Source organism: Chelonia mydas, chromosome 13 (assembly GCF_015237465.2).
Source record: "Chelonia mydas isolate rCheMyd1 chromosome 13, rCheMyd1.pri.v2, whole genome shotgun sequence".
NCBI lineage: Eukaryota > Metazoa > Chordata > Testudines > Cheloniidae > Chelonia > Chelonia mydas.
In genome coordinates, this window is record NC_051253.2 from 36,513,994 (window position 1) to 36,533,937 (window position 19,944).

General features: G+C 56.4%; 1 pseudogene; it reads right to left on the reverse strand.

Annotated features, from left to right (window-relative positions):
• Positions 1-203: 203 nt before the first annotated feature.
• On the reverse strand, positions 204-19,771 carry LOC102931796 (annotated as a pseudogene).
• Positions 19,772-19,944: the final 173 nt, after the last annotated feature.

Genomic DNA, 19,944 nt, shown 5'->3' on the forward strand with positions numbered 1-19,944 from the left:
TGGGACAGTAGGGTACTCACCCCTAGGGGGCTCCCTGAGTTAGCATATGCTGGGAGGTAGAGACTGGGAGATGGGATGGGACCCAGGCATCCGGGACAGCAGTGCAGGGCACTCACCCTCAGGGGACGCCAAAGTACAGAGAGACAATGATTCCCCAAAGAGTCTCTTCTCAGGTAGGATTTTATTACGTGGGGGGAGTAAAAAGCTGGGCTTTTATTCAAGCACCCGCTGGGCTTGGCACCACCATTCTGGGTTGGGAGGACTCCTTCCTACTCAGAAAACTCCCCAAACCCAGCTCTGCCCCCTTCAATGAAGGGATGCAGGGCTTTCAGCGTGGGACCCTGGGCTGCTGAGACCCCTCATTGTTTTCTTGATCCAGGGGACGTACGCGGAGACCCTGGTGAACACCCTCGGAGGGGACCCGTCATTTTTGCCAAAGGAGACGATGCCCTGGGCTGTCCCGTCACACACCAGGGGGCCCCCGGAGTCGCCCTGAGAAATCAAAGCAGGTAGAGGGTAAATATGAGCTCAAAGCACAGCATTCACCTGTCCTTTTTGAACTGTTCTATAGCAGGGATTGCAGTCCCCCACTGCCCCACCTAGCTAGGTAGATAAACAGATAAAGAATCCAGCCCAGGCCTTGGCAGCAGCGTCTCTGAGCCTGATGCTGGACCAGCCACTAAAGGGATTCAAATGGCCAATTCCCAGGCAATGTCATTCAGATCCCCTGGGCTGGGCGCTCTGGCCCGCACTGTGTGGGGGTGGGGGGCAGAGGAGGTGGTCTGATGGTCTCCGCTGGCCGTCATCTCTCCTGCTCTACGAACAGCTCAGATCCACGTGATAGAAACCTTCCCACCTTCACGGTGTTTCCTTCTCTGTATTCAGGGCATGAATAGATAGATAGATAGATAGATAGCGTATGGGGATGGACAGACAGGCAGATAGACAGACCCCAGTCTCAGTGTTGTCCACTGAAGGTCACCCTAACTGATTCCCTAACTCCCTTGGCCTCCTGGGGAAGCTCCCAGCACAGCCGCCCACCAGGGACTGGGCGTTTTCCAAGAATGTGGCCTTGTCCTCATCAGGGTTCCCCACACACATCATCTTTGAGGGCTTGTAGTAGCATCGGAGCTTCGTGTCCCTCTGGCAGGTCTCATCTGACATCACCTCCAGCTCCAGGTCTGAAGGTCATTAGTCTTCTGTTTGCCTTTCACACAGAAAAACATGACTGGATCCCTGCACAGCTGGATCCCTGCACAGCTGAGGGTGCTGCACCACTGGATCCCTGCACAAAAGGAGCCCTGCACAGCCCAATGGATGCGCATGGCTGGATCTCTGCACAAGTGGGGGTGCTGCATGGCTGGATCCCCGCATAGCTGGATCCCTCTACAGCTAGGGATGCTGAACATCTGGATTCCTGCATGGCTGGATTTCTGCACAGCTGGATGGATGCTGCACAACTAAAACCCTGCACGTCTGAGCGTGCTGCGCAGTTGGATCCCCGCACAGTTGGGGCTCTGCACAGCTGGGTCCCGGGTTCGGGGAGACACTGGGGCGCAGACACAGGTTCTTACCCATCGCCGCAGTGGGCGGCTGTCAGCACAAAATCCTCCCGCACCAGGAAGCCCCCACGCATCTCTTCACCTGTGTAGGTTTTTCTCTTGAGATAGGCCATGTACGGGCGGGAATGCGGCTTGGCTTCCTGGCTGCCGATGATCTCCCCTGGAACCCCGGGGAGAGATGAGGGGAGAGATTTGAGCAGGTGCAGATGGAAAACTCCAGCAGAAGCAGCCTTGTCACCCACAGTGCTGGCAACCCCACTCCCCAGATGTGCCCAGCTGCCCAACCCTCGCCTGGCATCCATCGGGACTGAGGTCCATTGGATGCAGCCCCAGCAGCTGCTGTCCAGCTCTGTGTCCCCCACTTCACTCCAGCGGGTCCCTAGACACCAATCACAGTGCCCCCATCCCTTAAAACCCCCAAAGTTCCCAAAGCCCCAGGGCCCCCCGATCCCAGCCATACTCACCAGTATGAGCACCGGAGGACAGGAAAAAAGTCATGGGGAGCAGGAGCAAGATCTGGAGCTGCATGTTCAGAGTCAGTGCAGGGACGGTGCATTGGCCTCAGGCCTGGGGGCATTATAGACTCAGCTGCGGAAAGATGAAAGGGAGGAAACCTCAGGGTCGCCCACACACTCATCTGCATGTGGGGCTCACGCGTCTCAGTTTCCAGCCGCACCAACCACACGGGCTGGGGGGGAGGACAGGCCGTGCATCAACCCGGCAGCTGGGTCCCTTTGATCTTTCTCACAGCGGTCCAGCCATGAGCAGGCTGGGGCTGGGCAGACCAGCCATCGTCCCCGATAACAGCAACCGTAGCAGGCGGGTTTCATGCAAAGGGGATGCGGCAGGCTCTGTGACATGCTACAGCTGGGAGCTATGACTGTACAGCAGCAGAGGGGCAATGACACAGGAGAGCCAGGAATAGAACCCAGGAGTCCTGGCTCCTAGCCCCTTGCTGCAACCACTAGACCAAATACTCTATGCAATTAATAGTAGCAAGGGGGAAGGAACACAAGCGAAAATAGGGTAAGAACAGGTTAAAGAACATCTAGATAAGTTAGATGTATTCAACTTAGCAGCACCTGATATCATTCCTCCTAGGGTACTTAAGAAACTAGCTGAAGCAACCTCAGAACCGTTAGCAACTATCTTCAAGAACCTCTGGCGGACAGGTGAGGTCCCAGGGGACTGGAGAAGAGCGAACATAGAACTTATCTTTAAAAAGAGGAACAAAGAGGACCCAGGGAATTATAGCCCGTTGGGATGGGGCACTGTGGTTGGTATCTAGGGATCCGCTGGAGTGAAGTGGGTCAGCCTACCTTTGATACCTGTGTAAGCAGGGTCTGAATGAGCTCACCCTTGACAGCTAGCTGGGACAGGGGGAGACTTCAGGAGCAAACTGTATGTAGATGAACACACCTATTCTTCCTAGGTATCCGGCAGACAGAAGCTGGGTTGTTCAAAGTGATCATCTTTGGCTGGTGTTGGGTTTCAAATAATTTTAGTACTGAATGCAGGGGTAGTGAAGTGTTGTTATCAGTGTTGTTATCTTTATTGTATGAGGAAAGGGAGCAGAACTGTGCTTAGCCTGGCCCCGTTGAGAGGGTCACCCTCAGCTGAAAGGAACTCACTAAGCCAGGGGCTCAAATGCCAGACCCCTGCGAAAGTCAGAGGGGGTGGGGACAGGTGTCCTTACCAGAAGATGTGGCTTCTGCCTAAGGGTCCCTGGTATGATTTAACCTGTTCCTTCCCACTCTTCAAAGATAGAGCTAAATAGGCTCCATTAGGAGTCTTTTGTTTTGTTAAGTGCTCACAAGAGTTGAAATCACTTGTGGTGGGACAGCGTTTCTGCCCAGCTTGCTTCATGTTCTCCCATTAAGAGCTGACAATCACTAAGAGTTGGGTAGAACCTCAAGAGACTGAGCTGCAGAGGTGACAGCAGAGAGGCAAGTGGCAGCAGAAGGTGACCAGCGAGAAGGGGGCTGGCGGGAGCGGCGAGCAAGCGGCCAGTGAGGGTGGGTGGCGGTAACTGGTGAAGCGGCCAGTGGAACGGAACAGTGGCTGGCAGGGCAGCCAGCCAGAACCAGCACTCAGATGGTGGAGCAAGCAAGGAGCCTTCTTCCCCGGGTGGGAGGTGAACTCACACAGATGCACCTCTGAACCCTGAGTCCTCACCGACCAAGGACAACCCCTGTGAGTGGAGTGTAGTGAGGAGCAGAGAGGGGCACAGAAATGGAACTTCTGGTTGTAGAACTCAAGAACATAAGGCAGGAGACACTGCCTCACACACGCGGGGCTAGGGTGTCCTGCTCACAGGTTTATGATTCTGAATCCTGCTTGTGGAATTTTCCCTAATGAATGTCGGGTCACTTCCTTCCTTTCATTAAAAGTTTCTTTTCTACACTCAGACTCTGTGCTTGCGAGTGGAGAAGTATGGCCTCTCAGAGGTACGAAGTGGCGGTGGGACCTGATAACAGTCTTCAAATATGTGAAGGGCTGTTATAAAGAGGATAAGGATCAATTGTTCTCCATGTCCACTGAAGGCAGATCAAGAAGTAATGGGCTTAATCTGCAGCAAGGAGGTTAGACATTAGGGACCCAAGAAATTTGGGACCTCTTCCCAGCTCTGCCCAGGATCCCGGTAGGCAAGGATTTTCATGGATCACTGATGGGCACCCAAACCCCTTAGGCAGGTTTTGAAACAATCTGCCTTGGTCTCAGTTTCCCCATGTGTACAATGAGAAGAATGTGTCTGTTTGCATTGGATGCTCTTTGGGGCAGCAAATTTTCAAGAAGTCAGAGAGCACTGGGGAAGTTCCAGAAGCCCGGAAGAAAGCTAATGCTGAGTCAATATTTAAAAAGTGTGAACAGGACGACCCAGGTAGTTATAGGCCTGTCAGTCTGATATTAATCTCAAGGAAGACAGAGTGGCTGTTATGGGACTCAATTAATAAGGAACTAAAGGAGGATAATGTAAAGAGCCCCTGGTAAAGGTGATAGTGTTGATTTATACACATAGACTTTTGTAAGGTGTTTAACTTGGTACCATGCATTTTGATGGAAAACTAGAAGGATATACAATAAGGATGGCACAAGTTAAATGGATAAAAAGCTGGCTCACTGTCAGGTCTCTAGATGTAATTGAAAATGGGAATCGTCATCGAAGGAGTGTTTCTAGTGAGGTCCTGCAGGGATCTGTTCTTGGCCCTGTGCTATTTAACTTTTTTTAGTGACTTGGAAGAAAACATAAAATCCTCACTGATAAAGTTTGCAGATGACCCAAAAATTGGGGGAGTGATAAATAATGAAGAGGACAGGTCATTGATAAAGAGCCATCTGGATTTCTTGGTAAACTGGGTGCAAGAAAATAATAAGTGTTTTAATATGGCTAAATGTAAACGTATTAATGTAGGAAGAAAAATTACAGGTGATACTCATAGGCTGAGGGACTCTATCCTGGGAAGAAGTGACTTGGAAAACGTTTTTGGGGTCTTGGTGAATAGTCAGCTGAACAAGAGCTCCCAATGCAACACTGTGGCCTGAAGGGCTAATGCGATCTTGTGATGCATAAAGAGGGGAATCTAGAGCAGGAGCAGAGAAATTATTTTACTTCTGTATGTGGCACTGATGCAACTGCTGCTGGAATCCTGTATCCAGTTCTGGGGCCCACAAATCAAAGAGAATGTTGAAAAATTGGAGAGGGTTCAAAGAAGAGCCATGAGAATGATTAACAGATTAGAAAAACTGTGTTATTGATAGATAGATAGACGGGGATGGGGATAGATAGATGGGGAAGGGGCTGGAAAGATAGGTGAATTGGGATGGATAGATAGATGGGGATATCTGTCTATAGATTGATAGACAGATATATGGATGGAAACAGATGGATAGATGGGGATATAGATGAATTGGAATTAGATAGATAGATTAGATTAGATGGGGATTGGCTAGAGAGATAGATAGATCAGGATAGGATTAATCAATGGATGGAGTGGATGGATGGGGATAGATACTGTGACAGGGTCGGGCCAGATGGCTACAGGAGAGTGATACTACTGAGAACCACTGCTAAAGGATTCCCTTCCCACCCCCAGCCTAAGAGGGGCGTCCACAGGTCCTGGAAACCAAGTGGGCAGGGCGTGCCCTCTCGCTGGACCCCGTTGAGGTAGGCCCAAGCAGCGGGCAGTAAAGCGGCCCTCACCTCCTGAAGTATGCACTGGGGAATACAAGGTCTGCAGAGCCACATGCGCAGAGCGAGCGTCAGGGGATCCAGCCAGTCTCCCTGGTCATAGTCCAGGAGGTCTCCAACTCTGGTAACTTCTGCCAGGACCAACCTCTGGTGCACCGAGGGGGACTCCGCCACCTGCACACGTAGCTGGGGATTGTGTAGCAGGGGCTCCAAGAGGAGATCTGCTCACTCAGTGGTCCAAAGCCTAACGCTCGCAGAGTGCCCAGGAGATACCCGTGAGCCACCCTATCGAATGCCTTCTCCTGATCCAAGGACAGGAGGGCGAACAACGGACCACCCCTACACCCAAGCTCCAGGAGATCCCGGACCAGATAGATGTTATCAAAGATGGTAAGGCCCGGGACAGTGTAGGTCTGGTCTGGGTGGACCTCATCCGCCAGCACGGACCCCAGCCACAGCGAGATGGCCTTGGCTATGACTTTGTAGTCCGTGCTGAGGAGCGAGATGGGATGCCAATACCATAAGTCGCGGAGGTCCTGCTTCTTCGGCAATAAGGCGACCATGGCTGTCCTGCATGAGAGAGGGAGGACTCTCTCTGAAAGGACTCGGACCAGGCAGTGACGAGGTCTGGGCTGAGGACGTCCCAGAACACGTGGTAGAACTCCACAGTGAGCCCATCCATGCCCGGAGATGTATTGGTGGGCATGCGGTGGATGGCTTCCGAGAACTTGGCCAGAGTGAGAGGCAGCTCTAGCCGGTCTCGGTCGCCCGTGCTGACCAGCGGGAGTCCGTCCCAGAGCACTTTGCAAGCGTCAGGATCGGTCGGATCTGGGGAGAAAAGATCTGCGTAGAAGGCCCTGGCCCTCCAGCACATCTCTGCCAGATCTGGGAGGGGGGTGCTATCCTTTGCTAGCAGGCAGGTGACATGCTTCTTGGCCCCCTCTTTTGCTCCAGGGTGTAGAAGAAGCAGGAGCTGCGATCCATCTCCCGAAGGAGGCAGATGCGGGATCGAACAAAGGCACTCTGGGCCCGATGGTCCTCGAGGGCTCGGAGCTCCTCCCGCTTCTCCCGGCACGCTCCGCAGAGGGATGGATCCTCGGGGCTGACGGCCAGACTCCTCTCCAGCTCTAAGACCTCCCATTCCAACTGCTCTATCGCCACATACCTCCATCGGCTGGCACCCCAGGTGTAGTCACGACAGAAGAGCCGGGCGCACACCTTCCCCACGTCCCACCACCACCATGCTGAGGGAAAGGCATGCCACTGCCCTCGCCAGGCCAGCCAGAACTCCCGGAAAGACGCCATGAAGCCCACATCCTCCAACAAGCTGTTGTTGAAGTGCCAATAGGTCGGCCCTTGCCACTCTGCGCAGAGAGAGGCCGTCACGGTGGCTAGACGGTGATCCAAAAACGGGGCCGGCAGGATGCTGGAGGAGTGGGCCGGTGAAAGGTGGAAGCGTGACAAGTAGATGCGGTACAACTGGGAGTGGCATAACTGATGGGCCTCCACCCAGACAAAAGTAAATGTCAAGATGTCGTCCGGTCGCACCAGACTTCCACCAGGGAGTGATGTTCAATAATCTCCTGGAGGACGTCCGCGGCGGCCGGGCACTGCTCGGTCCCCAAGCGGTTCCACTCCTTGAGGGTGGTGTTAAAGTCCCCGGCCAGGACCAGGCACTAGCGAGGATCCAAGGAGCCGAGGAAGGCTGTCATAAATATAAAGGGAAGGGTAAACATCTTTAAAATCCCTCCTGGCCAGAGGAAAAAATCCTCTCACCTGTAAAGTGTTAAGAAGCTAAAGATAACCTCGCTGGCACCTGACCAAAATGACCAATGAGGAGACAAGATACTTTCAAAAGGTGGGAGGAGGGAGAAAAACAAAGGGTCTGTGTCTGTCTGTGTGATGATTTTGTCGGGGACAGAATAGGAATGGAGTCTTAGAACTTAGTAAGTAATCTAGCTAGGTATGTGTTAGATTATGATTTCTTGAAATGGCTGAGAAAATAGCTGTGCTGAATAGAATGACTATTCCTGTCTGTGTGTCTTTTTTGTAACTTAAGGTTTTGCCTAGAGGGATTCTCTATATTTTGAATCTAATTACCCTGTAAGGTATTTACCATCCTGATTTTACAGAGATGATTCTTTTTTACTTCTATTAAAAGTCTTCTTGTAAGGAAACTGAATGTTTTTTTCATTGTTCTAAGATCCAAGGGTTTGGGTCTGAGGTCACCTATGCAAATTGGTGAGGAGTTTTACCAAACCTTCCCCAGGAAGTGGGGTGCAAGGGTTGGGAGGATTTGGGGGGGAAAGACATGTCCAAACTACGTTTTTTCAGGAACCCAGATAAAGTTTGGTGGTGGCAGTGGAAGTCCAAGGGTAAAATAGTTTGTACCTTGGGGAAGTTTTAACCTAAGCTGGTGAAAGTAAGTTTAGGAGGTTTTCATGCAGGTCCCCACATCTGTACCCTAGAGTTCAGAGTGGGGAAGGAACCTTGACAAAGGCGGACGTCCCCGAGCGGTCCCACTCCTTGAGGGTGGTGTTAAAGTCCCCGCCCAGGACCAGGCACTCACGGGGATACAAAGAGCTGAGGAAGGCAGACGCCTGCTGATAGAAATGCAGCCGCTCCGGGCCCAATGTCAGGGCATAAACATTAATAAGGTTGACTCCAGCAATTCCAGGTGGCAATCCAGTGGCCAGACAGGCAGAAAGGACCCCTCTTAGGTGGTGGTTGTGGCGGTGATGGTGTCCACAGCAGCGGCTGGGGATGGAGCAGGGGTCCCTCTTTCCTCTCCTCTGGGGAGAGAGCCAGCAGCACCCCCCAAAGGGCTGCATCAGGAGTAGCAGCAGCAACCCGGGGTGAGGGGTTCACCAGCCAGCCAGCAACCAGGTAGCAGAGAAGGGGGGGCGGTCTCTGGCCCACACAGGGGAGCAGTTGAAGCAGCAGCAGCAGCGAGAGCTTAGGGCCTAGCAGCAGTCCCAGCAGCAGGAGGAACAGCCCTCTCCCTCCTTCCTCCCTCCAGGCCAGAGGGCTACAGGAGGGTGTTCGGGGCATAGACGTTAACGAGATTGACCACGATCCCCTCCATGCTGACCCAGAGGTGCAGCAGGCTGCCCGGCCCAGCCACGGCGACCCCCAGCACCTCCGGCCGTAGGTGGGGGGGAACAGGGTTGCCACTCCAGCCATACGAACTGTGAGATGGCTAAAGTTGACCCTGTCCCCCCATTCCAGCAGCCAGCTGTCTTCGGCGGCCAGATCCATTCGGGTCTCCTGCAGGAAAACCACAGAGTATCCCCCCTCCCAAAGGAAGGAGAGCACCTGGCACCTGCGGAGACCCATCCTGCAGCCCCGGGTGTTCAATGTTGCAAAGATGATGGGTGCCATGAGGAGGGCTGCAGGGTATCCTCGCCGGCAGGGATGCTCACGGTCCCCATTGGGCTGCACAGCAAACCATGACCTACCCCGTAGGTGAGTAAGGAGTCACGGAAGCCACGGACCCGTGGCAGCCTGCTTCCCGGTCCTTTTACCCTCCCCCATAAGGGCCCTCGCGGCCCAGAGGATTTGATGAAAATCCCCCCCATCGCTGGAGAGCAAGCTGCACCTTGTTACGGGAGCCACGGATGTCTTCAAGAAACTCCCACCGCTCTTCTCTCAGCATATGGGGGGCCAGGGTCACTGGCCCCCAGCCTTCCTCCAGAGGGGCTCCCGGCACAGCCCCAAGGCCCACTGAGATGGGCAGGCAAGAAGCGGATCCCCAATGTGGCGTCCGATAGGCTGGTGCCACATGGCCCGCCTCAGATCCCGGCTCAGTGGGGGGCAGTGGAGGGAAGATAGCAGCCCCGAGTGGGTCGGGACAGGGGAACATGAAGGCCGCTACCTGGGAGCCATCCTCTGGGAAAGGGAAGGAGACAGCCCCAGCAGCAACAATGGCGTCACGGGAGGTGGAGCAAGGCAGGTGTCAGGAGCAGGGGCAGGGGCAGGGCAAGGGTCAGGAAAAGGGTTGGGGAGGGGGCAGAGGCGGGATCCTGGGCCCCAGTAGCCGGGCTGCTGGGAGGTGGTCCCTCTCGATCTGGCACAGAGGTGTGGGGGGTGGGAAGGGGGCCCTCCATGATGCCGGGCTCAGGCTCTATGGAGGGTGTGACAGCCACGGCATCAGGAGGTGAACGATTTTCGGTGCGGCCCCTGCCCGGGAAGGAGGTCGGTTGCCCCACACCACCGAGGGATGCCCCTGGTATCTCGGGTCCGGCCGTGAGGCACTGGCCGTCACCTCAGTGGGCTCGGCGGCCGTCAGCGGGGTGCCACCTGCGTCCGGGCGGGTGGAAGAGTCCAGGGGACCCTCGGAGGCGGAAGCGGAAGCAACGGTTAGAGGGAGGGAGCATGGGGAAAGCGGGGCCGGAGTGAGGTCACCGAGATCGAGGCCCACTGGCAGAGGGTCGTCCTCCCCCTGGGTAACCGGGGTCAGACCCAGGGCTTTGATCTCTTCGAAAATGGAGGGGAGATCATCACCCCACCACCCTGGGGTTCTCCCCACCAGCGCCCAAAGCGACGCTCGCCTCGGGGCTTGCAGGGGCCGCGGGAGTCAAAGGGGCAGGAGGGGCTCCATCAGGGGCCTCCACAAGGAGGGGCTCTAGTGGAGGGGCAGTGCTACCCTCTGGTGCTGCCACGTTTTCCCCAGCCGGCACCGGTGGATGGAGTACACTCAAGGGCAAGGCAGAAGGCTCGGCATCGGTGCCCCACTTCCTGGTCTTCTGGGGGACCTCCGCATCCGACGGCAGGAGCGGAGCTCGAGCCTTCCACTTGCCCCGCTTTCCCTGTACTAGGGCCCAGCCCTCCATGGCATCATCTGGGGGCTGGCTAGCAGGGGTCGGGTCGGGGGGCAGGGGCGACGGCTCAGGGACTCGGGGAGGAAATGGTGGGGCAGCATGAGGGAGGGAAGATTGCCCCGCTGCACCCCCTCCACGGGCCCCGCCAGATTGCAGGCAGCAGAGGTGGGGCTCTCCCGCTCGTCTGGGCATAGTGGGAGAGGTTCAAGCGGGAGCAGTGGTGGACTGGGAGGAAGGAGGGGCAGCTCCAGGCGCTGGGCAGCCTGGGGCGCCAGTGATGATGGGGCCGGAGCCCTGCCGGGCCTCGGGGGTCCCGGACGCTCCTCCGTGCCAGGCCAAGGGGCTGTCCCTCCGGACGTGCCCCATCACCCGGCAGAGGTAGCACTGGGCCTCCCCCGTAGAATAATGCACTCGGTAGCAGGCCCCCTGGTAGGGGACCAAGAAGGACCCCTTGAGCGCCCCTCCATCACGCGCCGCCGGCGGCAGTTGAAGCTGCACCTGCTGGCAGAACGAGAGGATGTGATGGAGGGCGGGGTCTTTGCAGCCCAGCGGGAGAGGGCTGATAATGGAGATCAGTTTCCCCAGGGTAGAAAGGCAAGGGAGTAGGGCGGCATTGGGAAGGAAGGGTGGTACGGAGGTCAGGACAACTGGGACGCCCACGTCCTCTCGCGGCTCCAGGGGGACGAACACCCCCACCCACCACCAGGCCCTTCTCCACCACCTCCTGGGTGGCGGCCTCCGATTCCAGGAAGAAGACGACCTTCCGATATATTTTAGAGGCCGCCATGATGGCCGTGGGCCCCACCACCCTTGCCAATGCCCGCATGTAGGTCTCCACGTGGGGCGAGGCGGGCACCAGGAGGCAACAGATGCCATGCTTCCTGGTCAAGGTGGGGAAGGGGCCCCGGCCGCTGGGAATGGTAACAGAGATGGTGGCCTGGAGAGATGACGTAGTGGCAGGCGGAGCGGCTACCGCCACCTGGGCGTATGCCCTGGGGCCGGGGGGAGGGACACCCGCAGAGCTGGTGAAGGGAGCAGCGGGTAGGAATGCCGCGGCCAGTGGCAGGGCCGCGGCAGTGGGGGCGGTACCTGCCATGGAGGGCCTGGTCTTTTTGGCAGTGCCCTTCCCCTTCTTTTTGCCCTGGCCCTTCCCACCAGCTGGGGGGGCTCCCCCAGAATCTGAGGGGGTGACGGACGTGGCAGCAGCGGAAGTCACCCCGTTGCCCGCTGCTGCCGGCGCCCCAGTGGGGGCGGTAGCAGGTGGTTCAGCAGTGGTGGTTGAGGTAGAGGCTAGAGGGAGTCACGGGGGGCAGGTGGAGGAGGGGCAGCGGGGTCTGCCCAAGGGGTGCCACCCACCTTATTATGGCAGGGGATGAGGTTGGGGGGGAGGACAAACACCAGAGGGAGGGGGGGAAGGGGAATAGGTCGACCACTCCTCCCCGCTAGCCTGCAGGCAGGGGAGGAGGGCGCCGGAAGGGGAGGGCTGGATGGGGGGGGGGGGCGGGGGAGGGCTATCAAAGACTTGTGGGGGGGGTTGGTCACCAACCCAGGGTAGGATTCTGGCTCCTCTAGCTGCACTAGGGAGGGGGGTTATAATAGCATTAAGGGGGCGCAGTGACACGGGGTGAACTAAAATGGGAGGGGCACAAGTGCGTGGGGGGGGAGCATGGGCGCACGGATCGAGGGGCTAATCAGGGCAGAGTGGACTACAGGGGGAGGGAAACAACCAGGTTGGAGGCAGGACAGGGAGACCTAGGGGCTAGCTTCAGAGGCTGGGACGGGGCAAACAAAGCTGCAGAGGGAAACGGGTGGGGCAGACAAACAAACTGAAGCTAGTGAGGGGCTGAGGCAAAGGGGGGGGGGAAAGGCTGCAAGGGGCAAATGGGGCAGGTAGCAAGGGGCAAACTCCATGCGGACCCGGAGGTGCAGCAGGCGGCCCAGCACCTCCGGCCATAGGTCAGGGGAGAACAGGGTCACCACTCCTGCCATAGGAACAAGAGGATGTGACGGAGGGCGGGGTCTTTTCAGCCCAGTGGGAGAGGGCTGATGATGATGAGGGGTTTCCCCAGGGTAGAGGGTAATAGGGCAGCATTAGGGAGGAAGGGAGGGATGGAGGTCAGGACCAAACGGATGCCCAGCTCCTCCAGCTGCTCCAGGGGGACAAACACGCCCCCCACCGCCAGGCCCTTATCCACCACCTCCTGGGCAAAGCCCGCCCACTGCTAAAGGATCCCCCCGCAGCCTAAGAGGGGGATCCACAGGACCTGGGCACCAAATTAATCCGGGGGACAACTAATGAAGTAACAGGGACAGGAGTGTGGTCAAAGGGTCAAACGAAGGGAACCGGACAGGGGCACCGAGCAGAGAACCCCGGACAGCGCCCACTGCTCCTCAAAGGCGTCAAGGGAGTCAGTGGATGCCGCCCAGATACGTGAATGGACCGAGGATCGGAAATAGGCCCCACAGTCACAGGAGACTCCATCGGCCAACCTCCTCACTCTGGTTTTATAGATGGCCATTTTAGCTAGGGCCAGGAGGAGGCTGACCAGGAGATCCCGTGACTTTGTGGGGCCACGGATAGGGAGTGCATAAATAAGAAGGTGAGGGGAAAAGTGCAACCAAAATCTTAACAAGCTGTCTAAGAGGAGCCAGAATAGGGGCTGCAGCCTGGCGCACTCCAGGTATATGTGTGCCCGGGTTTCCCTCACGCCGCAAAAGGGGCAGGTGTCCGGGATAGGGGTGAAACGCGTGAAGTACACGCCCGTGCTCACAGCCCCGTGAAGGAGCCGCCAACTGATATCCCCGGCGGCTACAGGAGAGTGATCGAAGGGAGAGACAGGAGTCCCGGGTTAAGCCGGTTCCTTTTCCCTGGGTAAGGTAACGGGCAAACAGAACAAACAGGAACTCGCTGGAACCAATTAAGACCGGCAGGCTAATCAGGGCACCTGGTTTAAAAAGGACTTCACTTCAGTCAGTGAGGGGTGCGCAAGGAGCTGAGAGTGAGAGGGCGTGTTGATGGAGGACTGAGGAGTACAAATGCTATCTGGCATCAGGAGGAAGGTCCTGTGAGGATACAGAAGGTGTTGGGAGGAGGCCATGGGGAAGTAGCCCAGGGAGTTGTAGCTGTCAAACAGGTGTTACACGAAACCTTGTAGACAGCTGTGATCCACAGGGCCCTGGGCTGGAGCCTGGAGTAGAGGGCGGGCTCAGGTTCCCCCCATCCTCAACTCCCTATTGGATACAGGAGGAGTTGACCTAGACTGTGAGTCCCACCAGAGGGGAAGGTCTCTAGCCTGTCCCCCAACCCACTGGGTGGACCAGCAGAGACTGTGGGGATTGTTCTCCTTCCTTTTCCCCATGCTGGCCAGTGATGAGGTTAGCTGAATGAACGGCAGGTTTGAGCCACTAGCAAAAGTGGCCAACCTGAGGGCTGCCGTGAATCCCTGAGGCGAGCAAATCCCCCAATAAGTGCAGGACCCACCAAGGCAGAGGAGGAACTTTGTCATAATAGATGGATGAGGATGGCAAGAGGCAGCTTGATTTTTTTGTCACTAGAATAGTTTCAAACCTGTCCCACTTTTGTCCCAGAAGTTGACCCTCTGGCGTCAGGACAGCTGATTCCTAGGCAGCTTTTACACTTTGCATCTCTGTCCCAGCAGGCGGGGTCTCGTCCAGCCCTGAGTGGGTTAATTCCCTCCTGGCACCCATCAGATCCTCATTCTTACTCCTGTGGGAATTCTGTATCACTATCCAATGCTGAATTTGCACAGAAATTAATGTTGTTTGTGTAAGGGGACTGTTGCCCCCTTACTAACATTCAGTGGGGGTGTTTTAGTTGCTAGCTCCCATTTCTTAAAAGGGGGAAGGGTCGATGGGGAATCAGGACCCTGAGACTGACAGCCCCCAGGAACAATGGGGAGAGGCCAATGCTCCAGGTCAGCCTGAATCACAGGGCGGGCAGGCTAATCAGGGAGTCAGGAGGCCAGGGAGGTCCCGTCCTCCATGTGAGCTGGATTTGCCTGGGTCAGACAGAGTGGGGTTGAGCTGAGGAGAAAGCAGGGGCCCAAGCTGAGCTGGGGGACAGAGCTGCAGCCCCAAAGCCAGCACAGCCCAGAGAGAGCAGACTTGCCCTGGGAGCAGAGCTGCAGCAACCAGAGTCAGAGGGTCCAGAAAAGCAGCCCGGGAAGCAGGTCTGTGCTGGGAGCAGAGTCACAGAAGCAGCCTGCAGAGCAAACTTGCCCTGGGAGCCCAGCTGCAGCCCCAAAGCCAGAGGCACAGCCCAGAGAGAGCAGACTTGCCCTGGGAGCAGAGCTGCAGCAACCAGAGCCAGAGGGGCCAGAGAAGCAGCCCAGGGAGCTGGAGGCAGAGCAGCAGCAGCCATGCAGAGACCGAGTGGTGCAGCCGGGGCTGGAGCAGTCCGGAGCTGGGTGCGGTGAGCAGCTGGGGAGATCGAGGGGGACCCTGGGCAGCAGGCCCAGCACAGGGAGACGCCTCAGCCAAGAGGCTCTGCAGGCCAGGCTTGGATCGTAACCGCGACAGGGCGGGGGCAACACTGGGAAGAAGGGTCCTGCCACTTAGAGCCTGAGAGCGTGTGGCCACCACCAGAGCAAGTGTCCAACCCACAGCATCCCTGCAGCACAGCCAGGGCCTGAGGAGGGGCCTGGGACTTACAAGGAGCAGACTGTGAACCGCCCTGACACTCCAGAGACACTGTTTGTGAAGTTCCCTGCCACCGAGCAGGTTGATGTGTTTCCTTTAACCTTTCCCATTTTTCCTTATTCTTTTTAAAATTAATTGTTGATTAAATATCTTGCATTTGCTTTAACTTGTATGTAATGGTCAGTGGGTCAGAGAAGTGCCCAGTGCAGAGAGAGTATCCGGAGTGGGGACACCCTAGCCCCTGTCCTAGGTGACCACAGCAGGGTTGGGGGTCGAGCCCCCCAGGAATCCTGGGCCCAGCCTTGTTGGGGTTATGAGGACTCTGCCAGACAGGAGAGTGGAAGGGGAGCCCTCAAGGGCAGGGAGGCCACTGGGTAAAGGAAGTGGGAGCGAGGACTCGGATCCTTTCGCTAGCCCATTTCACTGGGGTAGTGCACAAGCCAGGAAAGTTCCCCACAAGAGCGGGACTATTCCCCCGCTTATATTTGCACAGAATTTTCTCCCCACCCCCGCCCCACCCTGTAATGGGCTGCACAGCTGCTGGCCTCCACAAGGAGGCGCTGGACCCCACAGAGCCCAGCTTGCACATAGAAGACACTGCCCGGGGGAGGGGAGGGAGCTGGGGGGTTCCCGGCAGCTGCAGTTCTCAGCACGCCCTGGAGGAAGGCAGCAGCAGGCAGGAAACTCCATAGAAGCCCGGTACCCAGCATCAGGCTGTCTCCCCCTCTGGATCCCTGGGCTCTGGGGGGAAAGGAGGGGGTGTCTGGGTTGGGGGGCCCAGAGCTGGGCTCCAGGGGTAGGGGGTGCAGGAGTCTGAACCTGGGGGTGCCACACAGTTGGGCTTTGGCAGGAGGGGGTGCGGTTGTCTGGGCTGGGGGGATACCCCGCTCTGGGCTCTGGGCAGGAGGGGGCAGAGAAACAGGAACTGGGTTGTCGTAGGGGTTGCTTTAACTCTCTACTGCTGGGGGACAATTTGTGTGTCTCTGTATTGTTACAGATATACATACTGCCACATATTTTGAAATCAATTACCAAAATAATTGAAACCAGTGTGATTCTATTTTGTTATTTTGACAAAGAAAATATCCAGAATTTCGAAATGTTGTGCGCAGAATTCCCCCAGGGGTATGACATGCTGCGTGAAATCTCTGAACCCAAGTGTCCTAGGTCCCAGCCCAGTGCATTTACCACAAGCCCAACCTTTCCCTATAGGGGTAAATTCCCTCCTGGGCCTGGCAGATGCAGCAGCTGCTCTGGATATCGAGGCTCATGTTGATCGCTCACTCCCAGAATCACTTTTTTTTTTTTTTTTTAACTTTTTTTATTCATTGCTGGCAATGTAGCAGTGAATGAAACGCAGCAGGCCGCATGGCAGGGTGGGGCAGGGAAGGTGGGAAAGAGGCGATCAGCGCCAGGGATTGATCTGCAATCTGTTCAGGGTAGCCTTCACTGCGTTCCCTTCCCACTGGCCTTGTCCACACTGGGAACTGGTGTGTTTGGAATGGGAAGTGGCCCCCCAGGGGGAACTAACACACGGGAAAGGCCCAGTGAGGACAGGGCAGGCTGCAGTTTTAACACGACTTAGCAGGTCAGGTAATGACAAGGATCTCTCATACACGGTCACTCGACAGGGTGACATGGGTGAGAGCTACAAACCGCCGGGTCTGCTCCAGGGTTTGGCCCGTGTCCGTTACCCTGGGGGAAATAAACCAGCTGGTTCCCTAGTGAAGAGGCAGCCTAAGGGTTGGGATTCCCAAGGGAACTGACAGGAGCAGGCCTTGAACCTGGTTCTTAAATCCCCTAGGCTCCCTGCATTGATGCTCATGGGATGGGCGCTGCCTGAGCGGAGCGATGGCTGGGGGAGGCTCAGCCTGGGGGGCCGCAGCCCTTCTGCAAAGCAGGCCCTATGTCTGGGCCTCTCCAAAGGACAGAAGCGGTGCAGCTCTGGCCAGTGCAGCGATTCCTAGAGCGGCTCAGGGCTGCAGCCTCTTCATCGTCTCCTGTATCCAGGGGATGAAGGTGGAGACACTTGTGTACACCCCAGGGGGCTCCCCAAGAGATGTTGCCCTGGGCTGTTTCCCACACACCAGGGGACCCCCAGAGTCACCCTGTGAAATAAAACAAGCCACAGTTATTTTCCCATTCATTTGTACAGCTCCTAGTGCAGTGGGGCCTGATCCCCAATAGCCACTTGTAGGCTCGACTGCAACACCAACAGCCTCATTAATAATAATGATTGGATGCTTGAAGCCAGGAGCACATTTGCCTTTGCACAGTTTTTGTCAGTCTTTGGATCCCCCGCACATGATCGTTGAGGCGTTATAGTCATGATATGTCCCATTACGTTTCTTTGGACATGCGGCATCCTTCATCACCACCACATCCACCTCCTGGAGCATGGCCAGAGTCGATTCACTCTTTGACCTAGTCCTGCCCCAGCCAGCAAGGCTGTACACAGTCCCAGGCTTTACTCTCTCGCTGGCTTGGGGCAGGGCAATGGTTTTCACTCCTCTATTCAACTTCACTCTCTTTGCCAGCTGAGACACAAGACCGATGAAGATCAATGTGAAGGTCGCACTCAAGGATGCAGAGACACACCCCAATACCCAGCAAAACCCATAACCATGGTCTCAGTGGGGGGGGGGGTGATGGGATGGGGCGGTACCTGCAGCAGCATGATGTCATTGTCATCCGTCTCCTCATTGTACTGCGGGTGAGGTATCTGGTGGCACATGGGGACCTTTTGTCTTTTCCATTCCCCTGGTCTTATGTTATGGGCTCCCAGCTTGACAATAATCTCACTGTAAAAGCCAAGAACAATCCATGAGGCAGCAGGGGCAGGAGTGAACGTGAGGCAGGGGATGGGCACATGTGAGTCTGTGACATGAACAGTGATATGGACGGGACAGGGCAGCATGGGGCTCTTAGGCCATGATCCCAGACTCAGCTGCTGGCCTGGAAAAACGTAAAGACCACCGTATACATTGCCCACTGAGATCCAGCCCCAGGACTGGAAACTGGCTGACTTAGGGAGGGAGGAGGAATAGCACATGAGGCCTCTCCCTGCTAGAGGGTGCCATTTGAGGCACAAAGTCCCTGCCCAGTGGTGTTGGGGTCCCAGCCTGTGTCTCTCCCAGCCCCTTCTGCTGTTTCCCTGAGTTCCTTCACTCCCCATTGTCCTCCCAGCCCCTGGATCTCAGCTGCCCTGCACCCCAGCTAGATCCACACAGGGGGTCTATGCCCAGCTCCCTGCAGCCCACAGCCCTGCAGAGCTGTCCTGGGGCTGTGAGCCCCTCCTTGCCCTGATCTGGGCAATGGGCCAGACCCCAGCTGGTGCCAATGGCTGTAGCTCCATTGATTTACCCAGCGCTGAAGCTGGACCATGGTTTGCAGAGGCCCCTAGAGACATGGCGATGCCCCCTGAGCAGATTGGACCCCTGAGCTCTGCTCTCCCAGCCTGTCCTACTAACTGTTCCTACCCTGCAACCTACGACAGTGCCAGGACTCCCGACTCCATCACCCACTAACTCCCAACCTGCCCCGACATTCCCAGCATGGAGGCGCTTACTCTCCATTGCAGTGGGCGACCGCCAGCACGAAGTTCTCCACCACCAGAAACCCTCCGCAGCTGTAACTCTCATCTTCATCTCATATATCCAGATAGGCCATGTAGGGTCTGCAGTGGGGCTTCAATTTCTTTTCCCCGATGATCTCACCTGGTCGGGGGGAGACAAGTTTCATACAAAGAGCCCCATTGTGTCCCTGGGCCAAGCAGGGACCGAGCTCCCCATCCCAAAGGGGAGTCCCCACAGCCTCAACCCACCCCCTCTGATGCTCTCCCTGGGGGATCCCTGGGCCTGGAACTCTGCCCTCTCCTCAGCTCTCCCCCAGACTGGACACCCCATGGGGCCGAAGGGTAAATCTGAAACTCTGACCTGGCTGGGCGGAGAATCGGTGCCAAACGCACCGGGAGTGGGTCAGTAATTGCACTGCCTTAAGGTAATGGCAATGGGGGCCAAAGTCACCCCAGATTAGGCCAGGTAGCCCCCAGATGGGCACTGACAATCTTACTGGCTGAATTTCCTTCAGGCAGGATCCTTTCCCCCAGTCCAATGCTGCTCCCTTTGTACTTCCGGTGTTGTGAATGCCATGGGTAGAGAGAAAGGGAGAGATCATTTGGGGCAGCTTCTCCCCCTTCTGATAGTACTTTCTCTTCTTCAATAAACGTCTCCAGCTGGGGCTGAGGAAACAGAAACTCCATAGACAGGCACCCCAAGCTCTTCGTTGATGAAGATGTACATTTTTCACCCATATCCCCTTTCCCGATGAAGAGTGGCCACTTAATCATTGTACCCCATGATCACCCCTTTTACAGGACTGACTGTGACAGGCCCCTAGATACCAACCACTGAACCCAATTCCTGAGACCCCCCTTTTACTCAAAGTCCAAGAGTCCCCGAGTCCAGTCATACTTAGCAGCCCAAGTTCTGGGGGAGCAGGAGAAAGGCCGTGGGGACCAGGAGCAAGATCTGTAACTGCATGTTTGCAGTCAGTACAGGGATGGCACATCTGCCTCAGACGTGGGGACTTTATAAACTCAGTTTGGGGTGGGGGGGGGGATCAGGAGGACAGGAAACCTCAGGGTCACCCACACACTCGTCTAAATGCAGGGCTCAGGTGTCTCAGTTTCCAACCACAGCCAATCACATGGGCT